Raw genomic sequence first — 6518 nt, 5'->3', positions numbered from 1 at the left:
TTCCCCATGGGTCTTTTGTGATCTATCTTCGCCTTCTGGCATGTCAAACACTTAGACACGAACTCAGCAACTTCTCTCTTCATATTTGGCCACCAATAGAACTCTTTCAAATCCTTATACAACTTATCTCCCCCAGGGTGAACTGAGTAAGGTGTGTTATGGCACTCCTCCATGATTCTTCTTTTTATATCCTCATAATTCTGCGGTATGCACCATCTCTCCTTGTATCTCAGACTCCCATCCTCATGAATCTTGAATTCGGTCTCTACATCACTAGTCACTCTATCTTTAATCCGCTGAAATGACTCATCCTCCCCTTGTTTTTCCTTAATCTCCTCAAATATGGATGGTTGAATCATCAAGGTACTCAATAATCCTTCTAACTCCCCTTGACTAATGACTTCAAGGTTCAGTCTCCTCAAACAATTCATCAGCCACAATCAAAGCATTAACATTATAACTCGACTTCCTTCTAAGAGCATCTGCAACAACATTCGCCTTTCCCTCATGATACTGGATGTGTACATTGTAGTCTGTGAGGAACTCTAACCATCTACGTTGCCGCATATTCAAGTGATCCTGGGTGAAGATGCATTTCAGGCTCTTATGGTCTGTAAAGATCCTACAGGTGACACCGTAGAGATAGTGTCTCCAAATCTTCATGGCAAACACAACAGCCGCAAGCTCCAAGTCGTGGGTAGAATAGTTAACCTCATGTGTCTTCAACTGTCTTGATGCATACGCGATCACTCTCCCATTCTGCTGCAGAACACACCCCAGACCATGCTTCAAAGCATCGTTGTATACCTCAAATCCGTCTCTCCCATCGGGCAGCACTAGCACTGGTGCAGTGGTTAGTCGCTCTTTCAGGGTTTGAAAAGTTAATTCATAGCTGTCATTCCACTCAAACTTAGTTTGCTTCTTCATAAGAGCTGTCATGGGTCTGGCTATTCTCGAAAAGTCTTTAACAAACCTTCTATAATACCCAGCTAATCCCAAGAAACTAAGAACATCGGTCACATTCTTAGGAGTAGGCCACTCACTTACTGCCTTGATCTTTGCAGGATCTACTGATACACCCTCCTTAGAAATGTAGTGCCCTAGAAATTCAACCTTTTCCAACTAGAACTCACACTTTGAAAACTTGGCATACAACTTGTTACTTTTAAGAGTTTCCAAAATGGTTCTCAAATGTTGAGCATGTTCCTCCTCATTCCTCGAATACACCAATATGTCGTCAACGAACACAACCACAAACTTATCTAAGTATTCATGAAACACTCGGTTCATCAAGTCCATGAATATGGAAGGTGCATTGGTTAGCCCAAATGGAATGACTGTAAACTCGTAGTGCCCATAACGAGTTCTAAAGGCTGTCTTTGGAATGTCCTTATCTGCAACTTTCAACTGATGGTACCCCTACCTCAAATTGATCTTTGAAAACACACTCGCCCCCTTCAGCTGATCAAACAAGTCATCTATCCTCGGTAAAGGGTACTTATTCTTTACAGTCACGTTATTTAACTCTATGTAATCAATACATAGCCTCAAACTCCCATCCTTCTTTCTCACAAACAAGACTGGTGCTCCCCAAGGTGATGCACTAGGCCTAATAAACCCCTTATCCAATAACTCCTACAATTGAACTTTCAGCTCACTCATCTCAGTTGGTGCCATTCTATAGGGTGCTTTAGAAATAGGTGCAGCTCTTGGAATTAAGTTAATGGTAAACTCAACTTCCCTTTTAGGTGGCATCCCTGAAATCTCATCCGGAAAGACATCTAAAAATTCATTCACAATGGGTACATCCTCAATCCGCCTATTCTCACCCTTACTCAAATCTTGGACACAACAAAAGTACAATGGATACCCCTTACTCACCAACTTTTTAACCTTTAAAGAAGAAATTATCCCAATGCCCTTCGACTTCCCAAAACGTCTATAGGACACCGTCTTACCCAAAGGATCACTCAGGAGCACTCTCTGTATCTCACAGTCTATCTTAGCCTTGTATAAGCTTAGCCAGTCCATCCCCAGAATGACATCCAAGTCCCCCAAGTTAAACTCAATAAGATTCGATGGAAAAACAGCCTCTCCTATTTTCAAAGGCAAGCCTTTGAATAACCTATTGCAATGAACAAGTTTTCCAGTAGGCAGACTGACTGACACATCGACATGAATCGACTCAGATAAATTTAAGTTGTGTACAACAGAAGTAGAGATGAAAGAGTAAGTTGCTCCAGAATCAAACAAGGTTTTGATAGAAACAGAGTGAATAGAAAAAGTACCAGTGACTACATCTGAGAACCTTTCAGCCTCTCCTTTGCTCATCACAGACAAGCGCCCTGGAGTGTTGTTTTTTCCTTGGAGACCATTGTTGCCATTGCCTGAGTTGCTGTTGCCATTTCCAGGTCTGTTGCTGCCATTACTGTTACCATTCCCGAACTTCCCATTCTGACCATTGCCTCTACCTCCCTGGTTATGAAAGTTGTTGGGTCTCTGCTGGGTATTCCCACCATTCCCACCGTTTCCTTGTTGGTTCTGCTTGGTGTAACACTCATACTCCCTATGCCCCTTCTTATTGCAAAACCTACAAGTCACCAAAATAATTCATTCCACTTATTCAAAACCTGGCTCTGATACCACTTTGTAACACCCCAATAATTCTCTTTTTTTAAAACCTGTATTAACCTGTAATAACCTGTGATAACATGTAATCATATATACGTTTTGTATTGTTGTATTTTCTCAAAACTATTACGTTTTGTATTGCTGTAAATTGCTTATTTCTCAATCATATATACCTAACAAATTGAGCTCATACTCGACAAACTCGTACTTGGCCAAAGTTTACGTACTTTATTAGCATGTCAACACAACAATACTTTCCAATAATAAGAAAAATCATGCAAGCTTAAGCAATAAATAGCATAAATGAGGTAAAAACGCGAAATCACACTGCATTCTACCCCTCTTAAAAGAAAAGAGTTACGCCCTCGTAGCTCACCTCATCAAATGACTCGGGGTATTTCTTTCTCATCTCTTCTTCGGCCTCCTAAGTAGCCTCTTCGTACTCATGGTTAGACCAAAGGACCTTCACTATCTTCACATCTTTGTTCCTAGTACTTCACACTTTGTGATCTAGGATTTTCACTGGTCTTTCTTCATATGTCATGATTCATCTAGTTGAATCGTCTCTGGTTGCAACACATGGGTTTCACTAGGCATCAAGGTGATGGGATTTTGAGTGGAGAGAGAAATGGAAAAGTAAATTTTTTATTTTATTCCGTAGAAATTGTATAGTTAGTTAATTTAATCACAAAAGTTTTTACGAATATGTACAATCAGACTATCCTTTTCAAGACTTTAATTTCTCTTGAAAGGAAAAAGAATGATGATATATCATAAACAATTTTGACAAAATTTTTTATTTATGAGAAGTCGACATATGGACAGTAGTGATAAGATATCATTGATTATTGTTGTAGTTATAGTTGTTGATTTGACATAAATTCAAAGGTAAAGGAAATGTGAGTAATGAATACAAAGGAAGTTACAGAGTAATTCCAAAGCTAATAATTTGCATGAATATAATTGTTGAGTTATTGTTTATTTTTTTTTAATTCTCCTTAATTCAAGCTCACAAGTTTGAAACAATTTTCTTGTAGAATTACAGGTTGAAAATTGATTTTAAGAACTGATATTTGTAACAGGAGAGTGGCATTGGGATTATTGAAATAGTAAAACTAATACATCATTCAATGTAGATTTCATTAAGTGAACTTGACTTGATTCTAAATAACATATATGGCTTGGTGTAGACACCTGATTGTGTCTCCTTAAAAACAAAACCTAATGATGAGTACCTTTCACGTTTTGATTGACGAGTTCGGTAAAGAGTTGAAGAGTCTCGTGAAGTTTCCTTAAGCCTTGACCATATTCCTAACCTTTCCTAAAATGTTTTAATCCAAAATCATTCATTTCGTTTCTTTAAACCCAAAATCATTCATTTCGTGTCTTTAAACCCAAAATCATTCATTTCGTGTCTTTAAACCCAAAATCATTCATTTCGTGTCTTTAAACCCAAAATCATTCATTTCGTGTCCAATTCATAAAAACGTCCAAACCAGATTATTTTGGTCCATAATCTCGGTCCAATTATTAATTAGATGGATGGGGCTTGAAAAGAACTTTCCAACGATATATTATAAGTTCAAATCTGACTTAAAACGAATAAGTTATGGCTAGAAAACTAAACCGAGCCCAAACCAAGCTTGGACCCACCTTACCTACGACCCAATGATTATATGAGGGTCCAAACATTTTCCTAATCAGTTAGGAACTTCTAGAACCCTCTAGAAGGTTATAATCTATCCTTCTCAAAAAGATAAAGATCAAAGAGTTCGAGATTGAATAAAACTTCTCATATGATAATCCTCATCCTGTTCGAATTCAAAGACATTCAAATGTATTTCACGATCATAATTCCATTAGAAATCAAATTTCGTACAAATTAGATTATCCTTTACAACCAGCGCACAATGCCAGGACCAACGCACCGCAATGGTCCCAACACGGCACAACAGAGCCAGCGCGACATGTGTCAATTTTACTTCCATTCAAATTCTAATCTTTTTTCTGATCGTCCAGACTCTTTTTTTTTCTTCTTATAAATAGAGTTCGTTTTCCTCGCTTTCAAATCAGCTATAACCATCAATCATAAGCTATAACCACCTAGCTCCAATTATCATCAACAACCCTTATCAAACACCTATCATCAATCCTTTTCTATCATCCATGTTCTTATCCTTAGCCTAGACACATCCTTGATACCCTCCCAAATCAGTCACAATACCTCATTTACGAGATTCGAATACTGTAAGCAATAATCGAAGTTGCCTTCGACCTCAACATGAAAGGTTGATAGTTTTGAGGGTTTGGTCCCTAATCTATATTTCAATTCATATTTGATTTATTTGCTTTATTGATTTAACTTTCTTGAACCTTACTAACGTGTGTATTGTTTTAACAGCAAGAAGGTTGAGGCATCAAAGTGAGTAATTCGATTACTTAATTCTTTTGATTTTAGAGTAGAAATCATGCTTATAACGTTATATTAATTCCTATTTTCATGTTTAGGATGTTGTTATGATTTCTAGTATCATGTTTAGGATAATGCTTTAATTTGATTATTAGTGACATGCTAGGATTTGTTATTAATCCGTTTAGTATCATGCTTAGGATCTCACTACTAACTAGGGGTGTTCAGATCCGGGTACCCGAATATCCGGGTACCCGGATCTTTGGGTAGTTGATAAGTCGGCCCGTGTCCCGTTCCGGATAATTCGGGTATCCGGGACGGGACACGGGTACCCGGATTTTTTTTAGTTTTCTTTCTTTAATCTCTCGGTTGTGTTTCAGAGTTTCGGGAGAGGAACAAAAAAATTATAGCTAATAGTCCTCAAATATGTGCAAAACCAACATTTTTATACAAATATCCACAATACAACTTATTGTAGCAGCAGAAAATTTCACTCAATTGAAACAAAAAACCTTAACTCGACGACAAAGTCCAATGCAACCACATTCGGCTAAAAACAATAAGAATTCGCATTCACCTTCAAGGCTTCAACATAAATGTATTTACAGTTTTACACAATCCAGCAAAATACAAAATTGCGTAAATTAGCTAGAAACAATTTGAATTAGCATTCGCCTCTAATATAATATCTACAAACAACTTAGTTATGTAAAACTAAGCCCTAAAAATCACAAAATCATCAAAAACAACTAACCAGACTAACAATTTTGGAAGAAGAAGCATCAATTTCAGCATAACGCTCACATTCAACCTTAGAAGAACCATACAAATCCTTCCTTAACTCCGCCGAAATCTTTGCACACTTTTGCAACACTCTCCCAACCACATCCTCTTCTTCCTTCTCCAAAACATCATCATCATCAGAAAAAGGCTAGAACGCTTTGGACGAAAAACTCAAGAAAACCATGTCCACCGTCAACAACATCCTCCGTGACGCTGAAAAACAGGAACAAGTATCTTCTTGTTCTGGATGATGTTTGGACTGACAAGCGTGAAGAATGGCGGAAATTGAGAACTTTGTTGGTTGGAGGCAAGACTGATGAGGCGCAAGAGAGAGAGAAGAAGAAGTCTTCTGAGTTCTGATTGCGTTTTTTTTTTGGAGCCCTAGATCTAACTCATCTAAGCATCTAACTGTCTGAGTGAGTAACTGGGTTGGGCCTTAATTAAATCCGGGTAGTTTACTGTTTCATACGATTTTTTTTAACGGGTATCCGGGTACCCGAAATAAGCACAGTTTGTCCCATGTCCCGGCCCACGTAACTACTATTTTAGTGGGACGGGTACCTGGCCCGAAAAAAACAGAAAAAATTGTTAATTTCCCATCAGGTTTTTTGCGGGTCATCGGGTAATCGGGACGGGACAATCGAGTCGGATTTTTTTGAACACCCCTACTACTAACGATGCTTTGATAATATTT

Source organism: Chenopodium quinoa, unplaced genomic scaffold, assembly GCF_001683475.1.
Source record: "Chenopodium quinoa cultivar QQ74 unplaced genomic scaffold, ASM168347v1, whole genome shotgun sequence".
Taxonomy (NCBI): domain Eukaryota; kingdom Viridiplantae; phylum Streptophyta; class Magnoliopsida; order Caryophyllales; family Amaranthaceae; genus Chenopodium; species Chenopodium quinoa.
This window is presented reverse-complemented; position numbering follows the sequence as displayed.